The following is a 27,988-nucleotide window of genomic DNA, read 5'->3' on the forward strand; positions in this document are numbered from 1 at the left end:
CAAAATAATTGTCAGCAATTTGACTTTTGTAACAGTAAGTGATTTACTATTATCGTGTAAACGCCAAAGTATTTTTTTATAAATCGTGTCTAACTATAGCCCCTATAATATAATATATACTCCCCTATTTTGGAGCCCGATTTTTGTATTATTATATTTTTATATTCTGCCGACTGAAGTATTTCCGAACCAATTCGACTTAGGGTCCTTCAAGAAAAGAGCGTACCAATTCTTAAAAGGTCGGCAACGCATCATTGAGAGTGTCCATGGGCGGCGGTATCACTTAACATCAGGTGAGCCTCCTGCCCGTTTGCCCCCGGTTCTATAAAAAAAAATATGTTTTTTATAATATTTCTTTTGAGGGATCTGTGTGTGCCTGATACACGCAGTGTATTTCAACATATAACCAAGTACTTAATCAATTACATAGTCGAATGACCTGCGTTTTTAAGTTTACAATGAAATTTTGCATACAATTAGTATGACACATTTAAAACTGTTTTATTTTTAATTGTATTTTGAATTATATATTTTTTTTTATGATTTTAATGTAATTGTGGCGGTTTCTGATGCATAGATGGCGCCAAAACCTCAAGATTTCGTCGGTTCAAAGAAAGATGAGAGTGTCTCTCTTGACGATGCGGTTGTCATCTCTGGTATGTCAGGACTCTACCCTGCCTGTCACAGTGTAAAGGAGCTCTCGGATCTGCTATATAATAAGGTGTTTATTTTATTATATTTATAAAACTGCCTGCGTTTGCCTCCTGAGACATGAAAAAATTCTAGCTTATATTTAAATAAAAATGTTTTAAAAATTTCATTAGAATACCAGACTAATTGTTACACTCCATTCTCGAAATATACAAATATAATAAATCTTCTACCGCATTTACCGTCGAGAATGTTCAGAGGAGATGTTCGGATTATTACCTGTAGCTGCGTTTTATCAATAAGTAAAATGAAATAACTCCAAACAACTCCTCTTTAGCAGCTATATACTTGCAGCAGAGTTTCATCGTCGAACGTCAAAACAGAATACTCTCCATGGTAAATGCGAAGATACGTAAGATCAAGCCGCTCGGCAAAGCGATTCGAATAGCTCTTCGTTGTTGAAAATGGTCAAGCGGAAGGAGCAATTCTACATTTAATTTTACTACTATTGCACAGGAAGTATTGTTTCGGTCGGAGCATAAAATCGGTGTAGTAGATGTTACTTAAGATTGTCAGTCTTACCACAATGGCCCGGTTACAAACTGCTTAATACTTATATTATACTCAAAGTACAGGACCTGTGGGGGACGTCTTCGTGTATCAAATATACTTTTTTGTTCCAGGTCAACCCTATATCTGCTGAAAATCCACGTTGGGATTTCAACCATCCCGAAGTCATTGACTATGTTGGCCAAGCACCCGACATAGAACACTTTGATGCTCAGTTCTTCAAGGTGCATTATCGCCAAGCCTTGAGCATGGATTCCATGTCTAGAAAAATTTTGGAACAGGCGTACCAGGCTATTTATGATGCAGGTAGTATTTAAATACAATACTTCTCCTTCCAACAAGTTCTAGTTTATTATTACAATTTAAATAAAAAGGCTAATGGCACTTAAACCTTTTATGATCCGGAGAGATGAGATTTCCCAAGGCAATATTTTTATAACTACCTAGGTGATCAGGCTCTTTACACAGGCTGTCGACTCATCTAAGCCTTGGCGGAGTCCTCACAATGTTTTCCTTCGTTTGCAAATGCCAAATGCGCCCATTAAAACTCCATTGGTGTACAACCGCAGATCGAACCAACACTTGCTTATATCTAATCCACATCCTATCTGATTTTAAAAAGAACAAAGTTCCTATTTTAAAGGGAAGAGTTTATTGCCAGCTCTTCTCGTCTGTTCTATCTGGCATAATGTTAACATTTATGATTTAATGATTGATGAATTTTAAAGCTTTTCAAATACTATTTATGCCTCTATTTGACGATCCAACGCTTAATTATGAATCTCAATATAATTATTATATATATATTACAGGTGTAAACTGTAAGTACCTTTCTGGCAAAAAAGTGGGCGTCTTCATCGGGAACTCTTTTTCGGAGACTGAGAAGTCGTGTGTTTATGTCAGCAGCAGTAATAGCGGCTTAGGCGTTACTGGGTATGTACATAATATTATTCTCTATTTACTAATACCTGACTACAGAGAGTTAATTAGAATCGAAAAAATGGAGGGTAAGAGAAGAAAGGACTCAATCGACAAAATCATATAATCTGACGCCATGTGTCTAACTGGAACTGGTAAAAGATGAAAGCAGTGCGTTATCTGCCACAACGGGATCGAGAGGATCTGGAAGCTCAGCAGAAAGCAAGCAGGCGGACGAAGACATAAGAAAACAAAGTCAAATCATTAATTCAATTAGGCACTTTTGGAAGTAAAACTTACAAATTAAAAATATTACTCTAGTTGCCACTTCTAAAAGGTAGTTGTGTGAACTAGGAATAATTATGCTTAGAATAAGCTAAGAATAAGAAGAACGTAATTTCTTACTTATAAACTCGTTACTTCGTTGGTATAACTATTCCTCTATTATGCCATAGACGAGACGGCAACGTCGCAATTCATTGATAAATTTAAACAAAAACAGAAACTTGTTTATGATAACCGTATTTCTGTCCATATGGCCCAGATACACAGCTATGTAAAGATAAATTGAAAATAAAAGACAGACATTCTAGTGAAGACTTTATTAGTCACTTTAAAATAAATAGAATGATGTAATAAAATGTTTAAAAATAAATAGAACAATGTGTTGAAAATGTTTTATTTGTTAATGAACTATAAAACTTAAAAGGTTTTAATAACAACAACGACATGGAATCTACCATGAACCTATTCCCTATCAAAATATTATTTAAACAGCTGTTTATTAAAAATCCGTGAATAATGGTTAAGGTTATGTCAGACTTATACTAGGTTGGCGGCTGGAATAACGCTAGTATGAACAGTTATGTCGACGTTATACCAGGTTTAGGTTATTCCAGGTTTATTAGTAGACATTTTGCTTATTCTTAGGTTATTCTTGGTATAAAATTTTATTCCACCTTTATTTGTACCACTGGTAGAGTTTAACCGGAAAACGCAGACGCGGATATAGAAGGTTGGTGTAAAATTACAGAGCTTATAGTACTAATCAAACATTTAGACGGCGTAGATTTACTTGTGACTCTTACCAGTGCACTGAAAGGGGCGCAGCCTCTTGATTGACCAAATTAAATTTGAATGGATTGACATGGAACACTGTAAAAAAACAAAAAAACAGCTGTTTAGAATCTTAAGAGGCATGTCCCTAAAGCAAAGATCGAAGGTTACTGAAATATTATTACCACCGATTTCTCCTCTTACATCTTTTTCTTTGTTGTGCCTGTTTTTCGTAGCGTAGCTTTCACATTCATAATCAACTAATGTCTAAGATAATGATTGCTTATGAACAATGATCAAAATCTATTTCTATGCTATTCTCTATGCAATGTAACGCAACACCATTCATAAACTGATCGGACAAATTATATATTATTATTAATCACCTGTTCTATGATTTTATAATCTTGCAGATGCAATAAAGCTATGTTCGCGAATCGAATCTCCTATTGGTTGAAGGCCAGGGGACCATCAATGGCTGTGGATCAGGCCTGCTGCAGTTCTTCTGTAGCTCTAGAACTCGCCTACCAAGCAATCAAACATGGGGATTGTGAGGTCGCTCTTGTAGGAGGCTCTGTTCTATGTCTTCTTCCACATTCTATTATAAATTATGGAAGGTAAGTTTTAATATCTTTTGAAAGCATTAGCTGAAAGGTAGCTTAGGTCAAACGCGATTGTTCTAGAAAGTTAGTATAGTTAGTTTAGATGTGGGCCTCAGATTTCTAAATCTGTTTCATGATCATTTTTTAGATGATGAGACACACGCCGTTGATTTCTTGAGTCTAAGTCATGTCGGTTTCTTCACGATGTTTTCCTTCATCGTTTGAGCGAAAGATAATTGCACTTAGAAAGAAGGTCCATTGGCTGGCGAACCAAGCTATGACCTCAGGGATGAGAGTAGCACGCTAGGGCAACACTGTTAAAGACAGAAAATACTGTTTTAGATATTTCAGACAACTACATATAAATAATTTTATTGACTTAATTTGAAGGACTTCTATGCATTTCTTTCTTCGTACCTCCTACATCCTTGCGCTGTGAGACAACTCAGATGCTGTACAAACTTAGTTCATGATTAGGCAAGATTTAGACTGAATTATTCAGTGCAGTGTTTTTCTTTTAGCGTTTATTTTTTTCTTCTATTGTATATATACAATGACCTATTATACGTGTTCCGGTCTGATGGTGGAGAGGCTGGCTATCTGTCACTCAGGTCTCCTGTTACAGAGACCAGTCTCTCACATACACTTTCAAATGTTATCATCTTAGTTTTAATCATTGTAACCTTGTATGTATATGTGAGAGAAGAAATAAAGATTATTATTATTATTATTCAATCAAGTAAAAATCCAAGACGTTTTTGACATACGGCAAACATAAGCGCTAATTTCGGCTCTGAATACCTTTTAGACTTTCAAAAATTAGGTCAAATCGCAAATTAATTATTTTAATTTAAAAACTGCATTATCAATTGTCTTTTGTGTGCAAATACTGTTACAAATTAGTTTTTATTATTATTACATATATACAAATAAGTTTATATATACATGTATGCTTACGATGTATCAGCAACAATTAATTATTTTTAAATTGTAAACTTGTACATTAATTGTATTGCTACTGTTTCGTATTAGGTATGTCTTAGAAATTTACGCTTTCTTCCCGATTTTTATGATAAAGGCTACTCGTATGGGTTTTGCCTCAGATTCCATGTATTTCTTTGTTGATTTATTTTTATAGATAAGAAGTTGATCAGCCTTTTGTTTCTAACGTACATCGTCAATTTTTACCGTACGGGCAACATCCAATTGCGCTCATAGACGGATCCATTCCTGATAATCTACAAAATTAACAGCATCATCTTAAGACCTAGTAATACTGGTTACAATAGTAATGATGACAAAATTATTCTAATTGTAGGAATAAGAAAGATAATAGAAAAGCTACAAGAATTGCAGCAATCAAGTTCTGTATTCAGCTATATATATGAGGCTACTGTGAAATTATTGCTCGGTTCTGATGTTACAACGTGAAAAGTATCGGCAGTCACAAAAAGTATTTTGACTGATTTGTGTCTTATTTACAGAATCGTGCCTTTGAGCAAGGATGGAAAAACAAGATCATTTGATCAGAATGGATGTGGCTACGCTAAATCTGATGCGATTAACGTAATCTTCTTACAAAAAGCAAAAGATGCTTTAAGGTAAAATATATAAGTTATATTTATGAAACTGGATATAAATGAAATATCCATATTGAACATGAACTAAATTCAACAGAGTATACGCAGAAGTGGTGCATGTACGATCAGAATTCACATCATTTGTAGAAGGCGAAGAAGGTCCAAGATATGGTTACTACCGTAACCCAAAAGATGTTGTTAACTTCATGAAGAAGTTTTACGACGATGCCAAAGTTTCGCCGAAAGAAATCGAATATGTGGAAGCATTTGGTTCTGGTATATATAAAATCTATCTTATAGAATATATGGGAGTAATACTAAAATGAGATGAATATCTTGGCAAAGTGTGCCAAGATGTGCTGTCTAAAACGTTAGGTTAGCCTTAGTCTTGGATTACACTTGGTGAGTTTTCTTGTGATACCACTGGTTGGTGATTTTTGGGAATATGTTATCCGGATTCCGCATGTTTTCCTTCAAGAAATAATAAAAAAATAAAGTCGTGATACGAATACATCTTACTAGCCAATAGCCCGATAGATTTAAATATTTATACGAGAAAATAACAATCTCTTTATATATTATCTTAATATATATATTTCTTGTGTGCGTGTGTATGTGACTGAACTCCTCCTAAACGACTTTTATTTTTTTTTTATTTTTTTTTTATTTATTTGGTGCACAAAACACATTATAATCTTTACAAAAATAAACTTAAAACTAATAGTTATGAACAGGATTCTAATGTAAAACCATGTGCACACTGCAAAATTAATGTTACATCAATAAAAGGCTCATAACTAACAAAGGTAACATAGTAAAAAAAAAAAACAATAATAATAATAATAATAAGTTCCTCGACACCAATTTAACGTAACGTTAACCAGGACCACAAGGGTCAGCACTTAACCTACGATGGAGGATGTCTTTAACGACACTAATGAATTTATTGATGTTGCGACAGAATATGTCCACAAGTAAGTGGTTGCTCTTTGCCATCTCGTTATATTGACGAGCCATCCTGGTCAAAGGGTTGTAAAAAGAGATGTTATTCTTATAAGTTTGAAGGGAAAATAAATTGACTTCGTTAGCTCTACGGGCACTAAATCTAATGTTAAGGCTAATGTGAGCTAGTAGTTCGGGAGAGTCTATAATGGAGTGGGTGATTTTGTAAAGGTAAACTAAGTCGAAGACTATGCGTCTGGATTCTAATGGTTGAACTTTAAATTTCAGGAGTCTATCGCAATAATTTAAGTTAGACCGGCCAGGTTTTATACGATAACATAAAATTCTGAGAAATTTCCTCTGAATTCGTTCAATATCGTCAATGTGCACCTTATAATTCGGCGACCATATTGGACTACCGTATTCTAATATACTTCTTACGAGGCTGAAGTATAAGTACAAGGTGCTACGAGGATTTTTAAAACCTTTTGTGGATCTAAGAATAAAACCCAGTAGATGGTTTGCTTTAGACGTGATGTGACTATAGTGGGCACGGAATGAAAGCTTGTCATCGAACAGGATACCTAGGTCTTTTGCAACATCTGATCTGTTAACTAATTGACCATCTATGACGTAGTTCCATACGATTTTGTTTCGTTTATTAGTAAACGATATGACAAAACACTTGTCTATATTTAAATACATGTAGTTCGTCTTGCACCATAGTGATACGGTATTGATATCACGCTGTAATGTTAAGCAGTCATCTAAATTAGTAATAGAAGTAAATATTTTTAAGTCATCTGCATATAAGAGACAATTGCAGGACAGTTGTTGAATAAGGTCATTAATAAAAACTACGAAGAATAATGGCCCTAAGTGGGAACCCTGAGGTACTCCCGATGTAACTGCGATAGGTGCAGAGATGAAGCCCTTTAACGCAACCAACTGAGTTCTAGAGTCTAGGTATGAGCAGATCCATCTATATAAACTGCCGTGGATACCATGTGACGCTAACTTATGACAGAGCAGATGGTGATTTACTTTGTCAAAAGCCTTAGAGAAGTCAGTGTAAACAGAGTCAACTTGGCCACCTGTGGCAAACACTTGACAGAGATAGTTTTTGTATTCCAGAAGGTTAGTGACCGTAGACCTGTTTCTAACAAAACCATGTTGCTTGTCTGAAAGAACAGGCTTAAAATGACTGAACAGATGAGTATACATCACTGACTCAAATAATTTAGCAGCGCAAGATAAAATACTTATCGGTCTATAGTTTTTACAATTGGACTTATCACCACTTTTATAAATAGGTATTATGTGGGCAGTTTTCCAGCGCTTAGGAAACACACCACTAGTTAACGATTTATTAAAGAGAACACATAATGGAATGGACAACTCCTTTCCGCAACTTTTTATGAAAATAGGAGGCAGAAGGTCAGGACCCGCCCCTTTGTTAATATCCAAACTATCTATTTTACGTTTGATATCTGTTACCGTAATAGAAAAGCCAGATAATATATTAAAATACGTGTTATTTACAGCACCAGATTGGTCAGTGTATATAGTTTTATTAGTTTTATCGTCAAAAACTGAACCAAAGTATCGCGAAAAAAGGTCACATATCCCCTGACCGTCTGTCTCAGAAGTATTTTCAAGTGTCATGGTGTGAGGCACTGAAATATGGCCTTTACGATTATTCACAAATCTCCAAAATGATTTTATGTCCTTGGCCAACGAGTCCTCGATGGATGCGATATACTTGTCGTAACAAATCTTGGTAAGAAATTTGCATCTCTCCCTCAGCAAAGAGAAAACGTCGTAATCGCGGGGATTCCCAAACCTCTTAAACCGTTTATGATATAAGTTTTTTTCTTTATTACATTTAATTAAGGATTTGCTGTACCAGACTGGATAAGATGAGAATTTGCTACAACAACTTGGTGTATTTCTTGATATTATTTCAAATAAAAGCTCATAAAAAGCTTCGGTGCACTCATCAATACAAGGGGACGATAAGATTTCGGACCAGTTCACAGACTGGAGTTCAGATTTAATGTTTTCAAAATTACATTTAGCAAAATTAAGCCGTTTAATGTTAGCGCGTTGAAGCCCTTTAGAAATCTGAATCGGAGAAAGAGTAATCAAAATTGCGGGATGATTTTTATCTAACAAACTTAATGCAAGTGTTTCATTGACACTTATACAATCTATATTAGAAAGCACCAAATCCAACAAGCGAGCGTTTGCATTTGTGATAAAGTTATGCTGTTTTAGATTACACAGTGACATTAATTCATTTAGTAGAAGGAGCTTCTTACTCGGGTTAGGGGAAATTGACAGAGAGGGATTAATCGAATCAGAGTAATCAGGTGTGTTAAAATCACCAATTAATAAGAAATTATCCAAAGGGAAACGATTAAGAAGTAAATTTTGGCAATGGCTATAAAAGAGTTCAAGCTTGTTAATTCTAATATCAGGAGGCAAATAGCAAACACATAAATTTATGCGAGAAGTGTCACGTGCTTCAGGAATAAGAGTAACCCAGACATCCTCCATATCACTATCCCACGATGCTTGACGGATGACCTGGTATTTTTTATGGACGGCGAGTAAAACTCCACCTCCCTCGGTTTTAGCACAGGAGGAATCCGCACGATCTCGTCTGAAGAGATTGTAACGGGCGTCAACAACTTCGCCATCGAAAACACTCATATTTAAGTTCGTTTCCGTCAAGCATATAATATCGAAGTTAGAATTTAACAGATTTAAAGAAAATTGAGTTAACTTGCTACGAATTCTGTTTACATTTTGATAAAATATATTAATCATTGTGGAAATAACGTGTGATTCAGTATATAAAAACAAAAATTGATCAAGTAACTTACTAAGCAATGATAAACAAACAAATTAGTAGTAGTAATAACAATTAAGACAATTTAGTGAAGGAATCATGACTTTTAATTAGAATGGCCGGGCTTGATTCATCCTTACGAGCATAAATTTGGCCATATCGCACCCAAACAAACCTGTAGTTCTTGTCAGTAGAAAATTTACGTGCCGCACGGTGTAACTCTTTAGCTTCAGGAGACAAATGTTCAGACAAGTATATCCTGCTCGACGACGAGCCGCCAATACCAATATCGGTAGTAGATAGTTTGGTGTCAGGGTGGGACTTATTGAAGCGAGTCAACGCAGACAAGAGTGTATCACGCTGACGCTGCGTTGAGAGGGTAACTAGTATGTTTCGCGGCCTTTTGGAGTTTGAGTCCATCTTAGCTACACGACGACATGCTTTAACATCACTCTCAGATACCACAACATTTAAACACTCACAGAGTTTTTTGAATAACTCCATCAGATTCTCAGTCTTGCTTTCGGGTACCTCGTGAATCTCGAGGTTTAAGTCACGTGAAATCTTTTCAACTGTAAATAAACGACTCTGGAGTTTTGATAACGTGTTTTGAGATTTCGTAAGTTCAGTCTCGAGTACCCTGATTCGATTGTCTTTGTCTGCAATATTTGACTTCAAATCATTTTGTTCTAAGATGATAAAATCCGTTGTCGTCGTGAAGTCAGCCTTTACCAACTCAACAGCTCGGCTAACCTCGTCGGTCACCATGTCCTTCAAGTCCTTTCTAACGACTGGACCGATTTAGACGAAATTTTTTGTGTGTGTTCAAGGGGATCTGGGAATGGTTTAGATTCACAATTTTGTCCGCTGGACAATATTTTTTAATTAATTTTCAATTTATTAGTTGTTGATTTTGGAATGTTTTACATTGGATCCGACAGACGGCGCTATCATCGCAGTGTCAAATTTTAAATAATATTCGAATTTTAATTGTAGTCTGTCCCGAAATTTAAAAAAAGTTTTGTTATCATTGTGTTATATCGTGTGTGACCATGTTCTGGATCGTTAGATATTGTCATAACATTTGAATAATAATTTTCATCAAAATGGCTTATTAAAAATTGAAATTTTGAAATTAAAGACGTGTAGACAGGACAACGTCTATCGGATCCGCTAGTTTTCTTATAAATATCTGAATATTAGTTTAGTTTATTAGAAACACCTATAGTATTCGAGATATATTATAAATAAATATAATATTATAGGTCTATAATAAGCATTAGACACATTAAATTTATGTCATTATATTTAATATCCACGACCTTCGACGGAATGAAGACCTCCGGATTCTCTTCGCTACTATTATCCCCGATATCTATCTTCCCAGGTTTCTTTTTGGCGCCCTCTCTTTTTTCTTTCTACAAGGTCATTCCAAGTAACGGTCTTTCTGACCCATCTATCATAATAACGATACCTAACATTATATCACCTGTTTAATTGACGATTTAAGGGATGGTGGAAGCCGATGAAGCAGAACTGGAGGCTATTGATGAAGTTTTCTGCAAAGGCCGCACAGACACACTGCCCATCGGCAGTGTTATGTCCAATATTGGTTATAGCGAGGCAGCTTGTACGATATCTTCTATAACGAAGGTTAGAAGAGTATCTATCCGTCCAAACACTATTCTTATCCAATTACTGAACTTTGGACACTTTAATAATTGAAATATCTGGAGTGACTCTTTCTATATTCCGTCTTTTCAGGTCCTACTGGGTTTTGAAAGAGGTGAATTCGCAGCGAACATCAACCTCGAAATGCCGCGAGATGACGTAGCAGCTATCCGTGATGGTCGAATTAAAGTGATTACGGATCACTGTCCAACAAATCATGGCTATGTTGCAGTCAACACTTTCTCAGTTACGGGCTGCAACGCTCACGTACTTCTCAAAGGACGATACAAACCAAAGGTTTGATATTAAATAATGTGGTTTTCAAATTATCAAATTACACTAGACTACAATTCTTCATTACTTTAATAGACGAATCTTTTGTACCTATATGAAGTTTGTATTGATTTTTTAACAACAGACTGTGAAACTCTTTGCACCTCGTGCCTCCCAAGGATAACGACCTTGAGTATTACTATAGGCACGTAAGTCTAGCGCTGGCCGATACGTGAAGGGGATTGCTGCGCATGTGTACTGCGGTGCGGGGGCCGGAATGCGACTGGAGAGCCAATCGACGCTCTTCATTCCGCTAGCCCTCCTCAGGTATCTTATTTCTTACTTCTGCGCAATAACGGTCAGCGCTAGAGTTTCGTGCCGCTACTAATAACGATGGTTAACAGTAAAAACAAAGCTAGTTTGGTAATTCATCAAAACATCAAACATTTGTTTAATTAAAATTACGACTTTGTGTACTCACAATCTTTACCAGCTCCTAAGGGAGCCGTCGACAGGTGGTCGTTTGGCTATTATTAATATTAATCTATCCTACAGGACTTATCCCGATACAAAAGCAGCATTCCACACCTAGTAATGATTACTGGGAGACAGGACTCTTCTGTGAAAAAGATTTTCAACGATCTAAAGAGTCGGCCAGTGGATCCTGAGGAACTAGCTCTCTTCCGTAACATTCATAAGGCCCCCATCGCCGGACATTTGGGACGTGGATTTTTGCTGCTTGGTAATATTTTCTTCTTGAATGAACAGCCATGAAGTTTTTTTTTACTTAAACTACTTTACTATAACTTATTGGCGGCCTAATTTGATCTTATTTTCGGAACTGTGGCCACTTTGATACACTTATGTTTGTAATAATAACTCAAATCTAAAAGCAATATAATATAAAAAATTTAATGAATTCCTATTTTTACATTAACTTAATACAAAGCTTATTATTATAAACATTAAACTTAAAACATAATGTAATCAAAACAAAAAGCTTAACCTTTTTATAACTAATTATAAATAATACAATACTTGTGAATTCAGCTAGAAAATAATTTTAGCTTTTACTAACAATTTTCAGACACAAATGAAAATAACGAAACGGTGACCCTTTGTGAGAAATGCGATTACTTCGATAACGCCGTTCGTCCTCTCTGGTTCGTCTATAGTGGTATGGGATCGCAATGGACCGGCATGGGTACTCAACTCATGCGCATTCCAGTTTTTGCAGCTGCAATTCAGAAGTTTGTTTAATATAATTTTTTTAGAATTAGATTTTTTCACAATACAATATGACTAAAACCTATATGTCGGAATAATCCTTGCATTTTTACCTCAGAATGTTTTTATATAATAGACCTATAAATGTACAGAAATCTAAGAAGACTTTATTATCATTTATTACAGACCAGCTTGGTTAATTTTCTCTACATTATTATTATTTTTTTAGCTTTGCTCGGTATTTTTTTTATTTTATAAATTGTGTTTTTTTTTGGAAATTATATTTAAGTAGGAATTACATACTAGTAAAATTATGAAATATAAATAATATTTTTCGATCTTACCGACAGAATAATAAAAAATAAAACACGAATAAAATGACATTTTCTAGAATGATTGAATGATTCCTAGCTAGATCGATTTATCGCCCCCGAAACGCCCCGAATACTAAATTTCATGAAAATCATTGGAGCCGATTCCGAGATTCCAATTATATATATATACAAGAATTGCTCGTTTAAAGATATAAAATAAGATAATATTTACAGGTGTCACCTTGTTCTGAAGCCAAAAGGCATAGATATTGTGGACATAATCACGTCAAAAGATGAAATAATCTTTGATAACATCCTGCATTCCTTCGTCGGTATTGCAGCTGTACAAATTGGTCTCACAGATGTACTGAACTCTATAGGAATCTTTCCGGATAAAATTATCGGTATGTAAATTATAAAAAAAATAATTCACAAAAAAGTACCTAAGGATAGTTATCATATTTACAATTGAGATTAATCAAAGACCATTCGATAAATTTATAACGAAGAAAGAAAAATTTTAAACCGACATAACTGCCACCTTATTGTTAGTTTGTTCGACAGCACAAGATACCTAAAGAGATCTTACAACAATCTACAAGAGACTTAATTCCCGAGTTTCTGATACCATCAAATCAGATCAAATCAAAATATCTTTATTCATATAGGTTAACATGTACACTTATGAACGTCAAGAAAAACAAATTAAATTAATTGTAAATTTACATTTACAACCAGTTCGCAAGTCAAGGGCGTAGAGCGAGTAAGAAGAACTGGCAAGAAACTTTTCGCCACTCTTTTCAATCGCCAAGTTTTTAAAACAAATTGTTTGATCTGGAGCAAATCAATCGCAAGGATTAGAATCATTTAAATATTCGTTACATTTATAAAAGGCTTTATTAATTAATTTAAAAGTAAATTGGGCTTTAAATTTATTTAGTGACAGTTCTTCAAATTTCCATATAAGGAGTGGTTTATCTTCAGGAGCCTGGTTGGTCGCACACTCAAATAAGTTCTATTACGCGTATTATACTGGTGAAAGTCATAATTTGTGTCATAAGTTTTTTTGTACATACAACAAGGCTTCAAGAATATATTGACCGTATAATGTCATAATATTTAGTTCCATCTAATCCGTACCGACTCCCTCGGGGAAACACAACAAATACCCCGAACATCCCGCATCTTCAGTGATATAAATAAGTGCAAGACCCTTGGAAGTTGGTGGTATTCAAAAACCCCCGTGCTTTAGGTGCGCGAACAATAAGTTTGACGTTTTCAGGTCATAGTGTAGGAGAGTTGGGATGCGCATACGCAGATGGTTGTTTTACAGCCGAAGAAATGGTCCTCTCTGCATACTACCGTGGACTTGTTTCCAAAGAAACACCGTTCATTAAAGGCTCTATGGCTGCTGTTGGTTTGGGCCATACTCAGGTAATAATATGTATACTCTGATAGAGCGAAAGAAGAAAATAATTAAATAAATAACGATCTCATTCTGAATATTATCTTCAACAGATTTCTAAATTATGTCCACCAGAAATACAAGTGGCTTGCCACAATAGTTCCGAGTCTTGCACCATATCAGGCCCAGTTGATGTTATGAAAGAATTTGTTGCGAAGTTAACAGCTCAGAACATTTTCGCTAAAGAGGTGCCATGTTCCAACATTGCGTATCATTCTCGTTATATTGCGGAAGCAGGTAATGCAACAGTGAAAATAAAAAAAAAATAACTTCATAGTTTGGATGAAGGCTTGATTCAAATTTCGTTTTAAGGTCCCGGCTTACAGAAGTACTTAAGTGAAATCATTACAAACCCAAAGCCGCGGAGTGAACGTTGGCTCTCCACTTCAGTTCCAGAAAACAGATGGGACGAGGAAACAGCCAAGTACTCTTCTCCAGAGTATCACACTAATAACCTATTGGTAAATACCATGTTGCTACTTCGTATTAGGTCTATATCGCCATCATACTGTTTTACTTATTAACTTTATCAAGATATATTGTCTTAATTAAATACGGAAATACTTGTTTTTTTTTTAGATAGCATAGTAAAGAAATGAATCATAGTTTAAAACAATTTAAACACTGCTTAAGTATTAATTATGTGTTACTTGATTTATGTCTCTATTATTACATATTTTACATTATTTAATTTCTATGTTAAAAAGGCTTTATTAATTAATTTACTTTTAAAAATTGACTTGTCGTGAATTATTAAAATTAATATTATTTTGATAACGTAATCATATATTTCAATAATTTATGATGAAGTGATAAAATATTGTAAGGATTGACTATATTATGACTCATAATATGAATTATCTATGCAAAATTCAATTTAAGACAAATTTTGCACGTCATTGTATGTGTATAAGAATATGTGCACATTAGATTGTACCACCAAAACATTATTGTATCGTATTCGCCTTCAGCGTGCTCATCCCTAAAGACCGTAGGTTCGAACCCCGGCTGTCCACCAATGTACTCTCTTACCATATATATGTACATATAACATTTGGTCGAACGGTGAAGGAAAACATCGTGAGGAAACCGACTTGTCTTAGACCCAAAAAATCGACGGTGTGTGTCAGGCACATATCCTGATCATCCTTATTACATTGACACACGATCGTGAAACATATACAGAAATCTGAGGTCCAGATCTAAAAAATATCATGATAATATCATATCTTTGACTTTTCTCTGCTGGCGTAAATCATGTCTTTTTTCTACAGAATCCGGTCCTCTTCGAAGAGACATCTCGCCATATTCCCGCTAACGCTGTGCTCATAGAAATAGCTCCTCACGGCTTACTTCAAGCCATTCTCAAGAGATCTTTACCTGAAACTTGCCAGAATATTTCCCTTACACGCCGAAGACACCCCGACAATGCAAGGTTCTTATTAGAAGCTATTGGCCAGTGAGTATGACTTGTATTATAATTATGCGTTTAGTAAAAAAAATATTTAAATGTAATCTGTAATTTCAACGAAGGAAATGCTGCCAGGATTAAAGATGCCACAGGGATCAAACTGATTAAATTTGTTTTGATTTTCTTTTTACTATATTTTTAATTACTTTCCCACTTATGTGCAATGAAAACAGTTTCCAGTTCAATGCCTAGTTAAAATTTGTAATGAGACAAACTTTTAATGTTAAATTTACCCACTGAAGTATTTCCGAACCAATTCGACTTCGGGTCCTTCAAGAAAAGAGCGTAGAAATTCTTAAAAGGCCGGCAACGCACTCGCAAGCCATCAGGCATTGAGTGTCAAAATAAACAGTTAAAATGTTAAAATATATAAAAGTAACAGAAAAATTATGTATTATAATTAATTGAAATATATTATAAATACCTGCAAATTTCTTTTTAAATCAAACACCAAAACAGGGGAAGTAAATGTTAATTATTTTTAATTTATACATTATTTGTGCATATTTTAACAGGATTTATATGGAAGGCTACCACCCTAAGATTCAAGAATTATATCCCAAAATAGTGTTTCCTGTATCCACTGGCACCCCAATGCTCGCACACCATGTTGAGTGGGCACAATCTGAGTCTTGGTTAGTCTATTTAAAACTAGAAGTTATAGTTTAATATTAAGCGTAAGATTCATTCGTGAGCCATGTTCATTGTTCAGTTATGGAAATATAAATATTTAATGGGTAAAATTTTAATTCATTTGTCATTCTTTTTTTATTTTAGTTTTGTCTTAATAACTATAATATGTATTTTTTTCACAGTGGTTGCTTGGAAAGCCCTCCTTCATTGATTTATGTTCGTTTATATTATGTTAATACAACGAAGTGTTAATTAAATAGAATTTTATTTTTTTATTATATTATATAAATGATATATTAGAAAAACAACTGTTCCAGGCCACTACCCCTATTCAAAATGAAAAATCGTAAGAACGCAGCCGCGTGCCGTTTTGTCATTTCCATACATGACGACGAACATAAATACATGCGAGGCCATGTTGTGAACGGTAGGTGTAGGTTTGTGTAGGTTTTTTTGCTTTTCAGCGTGGGTGAGCTGTAAATAACTTTACTGTACTGATTATTTTGCAATTATGATAATTAATATGACATTTGCATACTTTTATTGCATATTTTTATATGGCTAATAGTGCGAAACTCGAAGTGGAGTTATAATTCTTCCGTTTATTGGTCGAACGTTAGTGATGTTCAAACACAATTCCAAGGCGAAGCAATCATATGACTAACGTCCGTCCGGCACGGCTGCGTAAATCTAACTCCCAACTCCCAAGTATACAAATAACTTCAAACTAAACCTAACTAACAGCCGTGAACAGTTTCCGCCGACCACTTTCTAGAACAACATATGGCTGCCATCTTCGTTCACCAGTTATCTAAATTGCATTGTTCCATGTTCGTAACATCTGAACAGCCGCAGTTGATTTTCTAGGTGTCAATGTGTATCCATATGCGGGAGCGCTAATGTGCGTGTGGGACACGCTATGTATGGTATATGGCATGGAGCGAGAGCATATGTCAGTGAGATTCCAGGATGTCCACTTCAAAGTGCAACCTTTGCTGCACGAGCAGCGTCAGTTACGCCTGAACGTCAATTTGCATCGTGGTACTGGATGGTTTGAGGTACGTACAGTTTTGATGATTTTTGTTACCTGTCTTCTTTTAATGCCTCTTCATTGCTGGAGCTTGGCTGTCACTCTCATCATCATCATGCACGATACAGCAATACTTCAGCAATCGCAATACTTGTCCACTCCCTAGCGTTGCGAAGCCATGGTTAATTCCTTCTACGAATACTTTATCTATCATAATTAACTGAAGGAATTGGTAACAATCATTGCACGAGGCCGGCTTTAGCATATAATTTTTTTACTCTTTAGGTAACTACAGAAATTACAGAAATTATGTCTGGGTATATAATTCGGAATTATGAAAGAGGGATGGCAAAAGTCCCGACAGAAATTGATGAGGAATTAATTTTATCATTGGAGGATGTCTCTAAACTATTGAAGACGAAGGAATATAATTTATCGTAAGAAATAACTAATTTATTAATTTTGAATGAGACAAAGGTTAAACATAAACAATTTTAGGGTTACATAAATAAGAACATAATATATAATCATAATAATCACATACTTGTTCTAAAAATTTAGGCATATTTAATATTTCATGATATCTTACCTTCAGCGGAGAATTTTTAAGTATCAAAAATGCGGCCACATCTTTGAATCAAGCTAAAATACTCTGGAACAAGAATTGGGTGACGCTGATTGATGGTTTACTTCAATTAACTATGCTACAACAAAGGGAGGGCGTTTCAGAGTTGGATTACATCCGTCAAATTGACCTGAATGTAAAAGATCTATTCAATATTGAGATGAATAAAATTGATCAAAACAATGCAGTTCTTGTCGATGGTTATGTTTCGGATACCCTAGACGTTTCCTGGTAAGAATTGTATAGGTTTCCTTTATTACTGTCACCCCCGGCTAATAGTACTGAATCACTGGTAATTCAAGAAAAGAGTCCAAACTAAATCTTAAAACAGCAACGCACGAGTCTTCCGGTATTTTGAGAGTCCATGAGCCATCACATATCATCATAAGTCCCATTTGGCCCCTGTTCTAAAAAAAAGTAATGCAAGGTTGCCCAAATTTGGTTTCTGGGCCAATCAATAATTGTTGAACCCATAAAAAACTACGCCTAAACTAACTTGCTTATCAATAAATCCAAAGTACAAATGTGACGTGTGAAGAGAAAATTAATAATAGAACATTACTGTTAGAGAATATAAACAATGATAATTTTCCAGGTGTCCTGGAGTATCACTTCATCATGTCAGATTCCGTTCTCTACCAGCGAACAACGGGAATGTTTATTTAAACGTACACAAATTTGTGCCTTATTACCCTGAGGGACTAAGTAATGTAAGTTTTGTATACTATTAATTAAATGTTGTTCACACCATCCAATTACCTATAGTCCTCTCCGTACTCATTTTTTGTCCTTACCGCACCCATTCCTTAAACAGCACTCTGTCTCTTTTGCTATATTCAAGTATGGAAGGAGGGGACTATTCTACATGCGCTTCCCTTTTTTGGATGACGTGAACAAATGTGAAGAAATTAAATTAGTTGAGATAAATTGATTACAAAATGTATGGACCTATAGATAATATATTTTGTAAACAAAATGAAACCGAATATCAATATCATTCTACGTGGATGATATTGATATTCGGATAGATGGAACATGGTGTAATGTTGCAGCTCCTTACAAACATTTTGTAAAAAATCCTTGGCGATTAAAAAGAGTAGCGGAGAGTTTCTTGGCAGTTCTCTTCCGTTCTACACCGATTTGAGAACTGGCAGTAAATGTAAAATTAGAATTATTTATTGTATTTTTTTGACGTACATAAGTATATATTGTGTTACCTATATGAATAAATGATTTTTTGATTTGATTTGATTGGATAGGTATTTAAGCAAAAAAGTGGTCATTTTTATAGGAACATTAAAATACACAATTATTTCAGGAAGCATCCGCACTTTCGGTGTTCTTCCAAATAATAGCTGATAATTTGAGCAAAAGCACAGTACATGCATTGGTTGTTAACGAGACCGGATCTAAATTTGGCCAATTGAAAGTCGTTACTCGAGAGATTCCGGGGGTCAAAGTAAACCTAACATATGTAGAAAAGAGTGCTCTTAACAAACTCACCAATATCGAAAATCAATTTCATGTATTGCTTTTATGTGACCTATCGATCCAGGAATCTGTAAGTATTTTAAGTAATAAGTCGTAAGAAATTTAAGTTAATAAAAATAACTGTAACTAAACCTAAGTGAAACATTTATGTTTATAACTTTAAAGTTATTTATAACTTATAATAAAATCTAACACAAATATCTACTGACCGATTTGAATTAATTTCATACTATACCTATGTAAATTTTCAGAATTTTGTTTATTAAGTGAAATTAGATAAAATTTAACATGAATTCATTAATACAATTATTTCATTTTAGCTTATAACTACCAAATTCATTGCAAAATTTCATTGTTATCGTTATTATATATTTTTGTTATTAATGGCTTTGAATCTATTTTAATCAACCGTGGTAGCGCGATAAATATGGCGCTTTACGGAAAAATGTGACAATGAATGTAAAATACGGTTTTTTTTAACACCGACTAAGAATTTTCACTTCAAATAATTCAGATGCGTTTTATTTTTAGCTTACAGAAACCCTACATAACATCGTTCCACGTGATTTCTTTATCATAAACAAGGAATTTTCTGAACCAAAGCAAAGACTGGCTTCTCTCTATAGCCCATTGTCAACGCACAACATTTCTAATGCTAAAGTGCAACTGCTACGTTGGCGTCCAACTCTATCCAGTTCCATTTCTAGCACAATTGCTGTTCAGTCTACTAAGGACATTGCCTTGTTAAACACCAGGTGTTTCCAACTACCTCCTAAACATAACCTTGTTATAGTATCCACATATCCCTATATCTCAGAATTGAAGCAGTTAGTACAACAACAAAGGAAAATGATGGTAGGAAACGATAAAAATATATACATGATTGAACTAAACCAAATTTTGAATGAAGAATGTTTGAGAAATTTACCATCTCTAAATTTAACTTTCAATGCAATGGATCACGTAAGTTATTATTGATTTACTATTATTGTTATTTCTTATTAAATTTTTATTCAGTTGTCAGACCCTTGGTCGTCTGAATGATAAGTATCATTATCATCACAATTACTATTAACATTCTCTTGACAATCTCAAAAGTCACCTCTATGTGATTCTCTATTCTATTGGATCTACTGTCATATTGGTATTTAAACCACTGTAACTATAATATTACTACAATCTCTATCTAATTTGATTTGATCTTCTAGGGCGTCTTGGGAGGCAAATACTACCTGCCGGTAGAATCTCAAGTGCATTGCAAGAGAAATGCAATACTCCAGACCTCCAACATTGGAGACATCGATTCATTGACCTGGGTTGAAGCCCCTGATGTTTCAGTATCAGGGATTGATGTAAAGGTGTGTATTTCCTAAATCAAACTCCACTGCCTTTAATCGTACAAAATCTCTGCTCGGATATGTATTTCGATATAAAAAATTAATATTTTACATGACAGATTTGTCCCAAAAGCTCAGTAATTTAAAAAAATAATCTTAATTATTTTTAATAGGTACATTATTCAACGTTGAATAGCCTTGATGTGAAACGAAGTATAAGAGCGATACCTGTTGATTTTAATTCGGACCTTACGTTTGGAATGGACTTCAGTGGTGTGACTAAAACGTATGATATTTTGATACATTGATTTATATATAAGTATTATTTCTCTTAGTCATTCTAAATTTGTCAATTTCTCCAGCGGTCCATTCATTGGACCCGCTGCCTTGTTAATATCATCCTCCCATCTTCTTATCTGGCTACCTTTCTTTCGTTTTCCACTCTGTAGCTTCGTTACAATTCTGAGGAGTAATCAGACCTTAAACGAAATCCGTTTACAAAAAACCTTGTATGTAGCAACCTTTATGTAGCAATTTTCTATTCGAAGATTTGTTATGTCCTAAGAGATCTTCACCTTTCTTATCTTCTATAATAGATATAACGGTTTCAGTGGAGTCCGCGTGATGGGTCTCGTTAAATCGGGTTCCGTGAGTACAATGGTGCGAGCCAAGAGTGAGCTATTGTGGCCTGTGCCAACCCACTGGACCCTTGAGGATGCTGCTACCGTGCCATTGGCTTACTGTTTAGCCTTCTACTGTTTGGTAGGTGCTTGGGTTTACTGTACAGTCTAATTTAATTCTATTACTTATTAAGAAATACGATGACTGGGATAAATCAAATATACCTATCTCTCTTATCATTAATTAGCATTTTGTTTACAACCTCTTCATTTTCTTAGTGATTTGTGTTTGAATGTGTTATTGATCCAAAAATTTCACATAAATTATGAAGGGTCATTATGTTTAGTCCAGCAACTTATGTATGCTTCGGCGCGTATAAACAAATTTTAGAAAAAATCTCAAAAATTCCTAGTAGATACTATTATTTTTTTTTGGTGCTTTAGAGCCGTTAAATGTGTTTTGCCTATATTAAAACCATATGAAATGTAGCTAAAACAATTTTTAACAGACCAGCAGAAGTCAATTAGTTCCCCGTATGAGAATTCTTGTGCATGGTGGAACTGGGGCATTAGGGCAAGCCGCAATCTCCATTGCACTAGCTTTGACTGTGAAGTCTTTACCACGGTCAGCAACCAGGCAAAGAAGCAATTCATTAGGAAACTCTTCCCTCAGTTGAAAGGTAATTTACAAAGTACATATTAACCCAAAACTACAAGAGTAAGGAACAGTAATTACGTATACATCCAAGCTTTAATTTATTTGTCCAATTTTGTTTTCCAGAGGACCATATTGGTTACTCCCGTGACCACACCTTTGGAGACATGGTGATGTCAGCCACAAAGGGTAGGGGTTGCGAAATCATCATCAGCTGCGCAAATAAGGAGTTAATGAATGTGCGTTTTGAATCATTCACAGTCAACCTCTTAATATTACCATGGTTAAGTCCCAAATAAGAGTCCCATTATATTAAATATCTTATGTGCCAAAATAGGTACATATTATAAAAAAAAAAACTTGATTTGTTCTCGATATTACTTGGCTAATGCATCTTTGCACATAACCAGACCTTATTCAAATTAGAGTCCGACGAAAATTCGCATATTTCCAGGTGTCAATTAGATGTCTAAGTGCATGCGGAGTATATTACGATGCCAGTGTATTACACGAACATGAAAACTTTTACTTGGGAATGAATCACTTTACCAAATGCCGATCTTATGCCACTATTGATCTTCACGGTATTTTTGACAATGAAAATGATATGAAGGTAAATAATAACAAATTATTAGCATAATAACAATTTAATTTTAAAATCGCACTTACTGATAATGACTGTGCTATAATAAAGTAACTTAGAACTTTAGATCATGTTTTAGAATTTGAATGTAATAATGTAACTATTTTTTTTATTTTTACTATTTTTATACTGAAGGAATTTTGAGAGTAAAAATGTAATTATAACAGAATCGAGCATTTGACGATTCGCGAAATTGTAGGCGGTGTGAGAGGTCATTCGCGGCGATATCACTTGACAACGTGTCATGAGTTTTTTTCCTTATAAGAAATGTATTCAGTTTTATACGAGACCTCCGCCTAGACTTAATTCAATACTCGTGGAAAGGTTAGTTTAATATCAACTACTACGACATAATATTTCCAGCGCCTGCAAGTGCTGGTAAGCGAAGGAATAGCGCGTGGCTACGTTCGTCCTCTGTCCCGGGTATCCTTCCCGCCCAATGAAGTCACTCGTGCCTTCCGCCTCTTGGCTGCAAGTAGACATCGCGGGCGAGTGCTTCTTGACATGCAGCAGCCCATTCCTGATATAAAACCTAGGTAACAATAAAAACTATATATCTTATGCTTTTTATTTTTATTTATGCTTTTTATTAAGATTATTTATTTGCTTGAATTTTCAGGCTTCAAATATCACCCGAATCATCCAATGTGATCATATCAGACGACGATGTATTGGCGATACAGCTGGCTGATGGACTGGTCGCACGAGGTGCTAAGCAACTGTACATTCAGGCACCTTATAGTAACGCCTTTCTCGTCAAACAGAGGTGAAGACTTTGTTAAACATACCAAAAAGAAATTCCAAAATCTAACTTGAATCTTGTATACATTTATTTTCGACTTATAAAAAAACCTCACCACTGGGAGTTATAAAATTCAGCTGGTATATTTTTATATTGGCAAAAACATTTGTTTCCAGGTCGTGGCAAAGGGCTGGAGTGCACTCGGTAATCGACAGGCAAGGACTCTGGAACAAGAATTATTGTGATATTCTGATTAAAAAAGCTAGAGTTTTGGGGACAATCGAGGATATATACACGATTATCTGTAAAGAACAGAAGAACCCTGATGTTACTACGTATTTAAACAATTTAGTATCTGTCGTCGAAAACTTAGTCCCAAGTCTCAAGTAAGTGAATTGTTCAGGCAGAGGTGACTTTACCTACGATGCAGAGTATACGATGCACATGGACGCAACGGTGATAGGCACTTTTAATAAACCTGCAAATTTGTATGTCTACCATTTTTAATGGGTTCTCAGTAGAAGGCGTTGCCTTTGCCCTTGCTTTTGTTTACTTCTATTCGAATTACCAATTTAAACACTATCGTAGGCATTATATGTTAATCTATATAGACAGTCCCCGTTACTGTCTATATAGATTTCTTTTTCATTTCTATCGATTTTCATTTCGATTTATTTTCTCTTCTCTCATGTTCTTATTTTCAAAACAAATGTAAGTAAAACAAAAGAAATATAATCAATCTATGATGATGAAATGATTTTTTTTATTGAACTCAGGCACCTAGCCGTTATCGATGTGGGTAATCGTATCAGTGATGACGAAGTAAGATCACTAATTGATGATTATCGAAAGATGACAATTATCAAATCACAACTTCAAACGGTAAGTTTGTGAAACTCGCAATAATAATAAGTAAATTAATCAGTGTTGCTACAACTTTCGAAGTGAAACTAGTAAAAAGTGGGTAAATTTTTTTGTGTATAGAGCCACAGATTTCTGTATATGTTTTATAATCTAAAAATAACTTGTCAATTAAATAGGCAAAAGTGTGATCATCCTTCTGTGCCCTACACACGCCGTCAACTTTTTGGGTCTGAGGCGGATTCATCACTTTGATCACCGTTCGAGCGAATGCGCACAGAAAGAAAGCATATTGATGCACAGCCGGGGATCGAACCTACAAACTCAGGGATGAGAGTCACATGCTGAAATAATTAAACCAACACTGCTCTTAAATGGAAACTCGCAATACTATAAGAAATAAATAAACTCACTTATGAAATTAAGAAATCAGAATTTTCGAATGAACAACATAAGATTTGTTTCATTTGTGTTTTTATGATTATACTCGTACTTTAAATCATATTCTAAATTGTATTTACGGTTTTGGACATATTTTCTAGGTACAAGGTGCATTATCAATAAAGCCAATGTTAAAAGTATTGGAACAAGGTTTGAATTCCAAAGAACCTGTGGTTATTGTGTGTGAGCATACTAAGGAGAAATCTTTGTTAGAAGAAATCGCTAATATTGCTAGTAAGTCATTTGCTTCATTAAGTGCTGTTAATCATTCGCATATACCAATGACCAAACGCTGCACCCAATATCGGTAAAAAAGATTTGACTTAAACAATATTTTATAAGGATCTTAAGATTTTAAATAAATGTTGTGAGCAGTTCTTTCAGAACTAAAGATGTTAGTTTATAAGTATTAATAGTTTTGATAAATCTAACGAAGCCATGACAGCCTCAGTCACCTAGTCAGTACCATGTAGATAATCGAAGAATTATGATCTGTTTTTGATGTGGGTTGCGAAAACTTTTAAAAACTATTTCTTCGGTACACATAATAATTTTTTTTTTTAGAATTATATCTACCACACAATCTTATGAATACGATAACTCTTAAGGAGCTCTGCAAGGATTCGACCACACTCATTCCAGTGACAGCTTACTTGCGCGATAAGTATCACATCATTCTGGCTGAAGAGGAGATACCAGATCTAACCATAAGCCAGTATGTTCTGTTCCATTATTATAATTCCTGTCTCTTTTAGAAACATTAAATACAGTTGTGTTCCAGGATCAAAAAACTTGAAGAAAGTCTTTTAGATTCGACGTATACGGACGTCGAAGGTTTTGCAAGTTTTTATTCACCCACAGATGTCGATGAACTTAATGGTACTACGGAAATGGTCTTTCTTCCCACATTAATGAAATCGACTGATATGGTAAGTCATTAATTGCTAATAACGTTAAAAGACATGTATGACAACTTTATATTGGATTTTACACATATATCGTTAAATACAGATGATTGAGCGATATGATCAGCATTAGCAGACTGTTTCATGACAAAATTATAAATTCTTTAAGTCACGGTAGACATAGAATGAATTAATATGTAAGTATTTTTAACAACACAGGAGTATGACGAATTTGACGTAAACCAAAAGTTCTTATGCGTGGTACCAGGTCTGGAAGGACACAATGGAAGATTTACACTTTTATGTGAGAGACTCAAGTTATTAGCATTAGTACTCCAACCTGGCTTGACGGAACCAGATGAAACACTTCAGGAGCTAGCAGCTAGATTTGCTAAGGTCAGTATCTATTATATAGTATTGTTTTATTAGCAGGATAATTAATTTAATTTAAAGAATCCCGCATATTAAGAATATTATAAAATACTGGCTGTCTCAAAAGAAAGTTCATATTTAGTTGATCGACTTAAAAAAAAGTAAATCAGGTATCAAAAAAGTCTTTATTTATTATTAATGTATACGTTTTAGGAATTTATTAGTGAAAATAGTACCGTCAAAATGTAGACCCTTGCGTTCGCGGCTCTCATTTAATCGAACAATAAAATTACTTATAGTCCGGTTGATTTAGATAAAAATAGTGGTCTCTCAATCTCATGAATGGTTACTATTAAGAAAAAACTATAAAGACCATCCTTGTAGATTTTTTTATTTAAAATGTATATATTTACCGGACTATCTATATATATTTACTAGGACGGCTCAGCGGGTGAAATCAGTGATGGCTCCCATTTAGTGGCGTATATTTTCTTTCAAATGCGCCAGAGAAGTGGATTTTTTGACGTAGACTTTAGATTTAAGATAACTCCATAAGAAAAAACACATAGGAGTTAAAATCAGGACTGCGTGGAGGCCAATTTATGTCACCTTTGAAGTCTTCTAACAGTTTTACATTACGCTAAATAAATAAATTTATAAATAAATATAAAACTTTTTGAGACACCTGTTATTTACTCACTACTATTCTATTTTAAGGTTTTATTGGAAAGAACTGGTACTTTTGGTCACTTTTATCTTTTGGGGTATGAGACTGGTGTCATCGTGGCGTTAGAAATGGCTAAAATTCTCGAGGATCATGGTAAGCACTTATTTTATTTCGGTATTTACATTGCAAATATGTGTACAAGTAGTATTGTCTTTTATTTACATAACTTTTACACATTTAAAGAAAAACACTTTTTTAACGGATTATAGATATGTATTATTATATTTAAACTTATAATTATTTGTACATAATTTTAAATTTAAACCGACGTTTCGCGTGCTTTACAGCGTGCGTGGTCACGGTGACTGAAGACAAAGGTGTTAAATGTCAAAAAGTATTACAGCTGCAGAAAATGTTGTGTTATCTGTATTTATTGTAATTGTAATATAATAATACATATCTATAATCCGTTAAAAAAGTGTTTTTCTTTAAATATGTGTACAAGTGTAAAACAATTCTTGCAGTATTTGATCCTGCAAAAGCTTTACATCAGACAAGATATTTACTTATTATATTAAAAGCCTCTTAAGATTTTTTTTTTATTAGGTCTCAAGGGAACTGTTTTCTGTTTGGGTGGAGCTCCTAAAGATGTGCTGGCAGAAGTGAATCATATTCTTAATCAATATAAGAGCGAAGAAGAACTACAAAATGAATTAATACAACACATGCTGCGAATGAACTTAGGCAATGATACTCATAAGATTGAGCTAAACGGCACGTGGGAGGAAAAAGTATCTTCATATATCAAATATCTTACGGGAAAAGTGACTTCATCTTTGCAATACAGCCGAGACTACGTCTCATACGCATATGGCCGAATAAAGCAAATCCGACGGTGCAAAGTCCAAGTTACAACCCTAAAATCTCAGGTCATATTCCTCAAATCCAGAGTGTCAGTTGAATCCTGTGATTCCTTCCAGGAGTATTCTGAACAACCTGTGATTGTTTATGAACTGAATACTCCGTTGGCAAATGTTACTAAAGATCTGCAGTGCACGGCAATCGTCAATAGGCATTTGGAGCAGGAAATTCTGCAAGCTTTTAAAAAAACTAATCTGTGCTTTACATACTGTTGCAAGGCCAATTCTGGTGAAGATTATTAATCTAAAGTAGAAATAATAACACATTGTTACAATCAGTTGGTTTGAAGAATTTAAAATTGTTTTATATATAAGATAATTAACCAAGGAAAGAAAATTAATGTAGAATTGGAATTATAATGTATTTATTATTATTGTTATAATCAATTTATATTATTTTTTTATAAATAATAAAGACGATAAAATACACGATACTGAATATCACTTTCAAA

At 34.5% G+C, this 27,988-nt stretch overlaps 1 pseudogene; it reads left to right on the top strand.

The window, feature by feature from the left end:
* On the top strand, window positions 1-27,891 carry LOC123689704 (annotated as a pseudogene).
* The last annotated feature ends 97 nt before the right edge of the window (window positions 27,892-27,988 follow it).

Source organism: Pieris rapae, chromosome 14, assembly GCF_905147795.1.
Source record: "Pieris rapae chromosome 14, ilPieRapa1.1, whole genome shotgun sequence".
In the NCBI taxonomy this organism is placed as follows: Eukaryota; Metazoa; Arthropoda; class Insecta; order Lepidoptera; family Pieridae; genus Pieris; species Pieris rapae.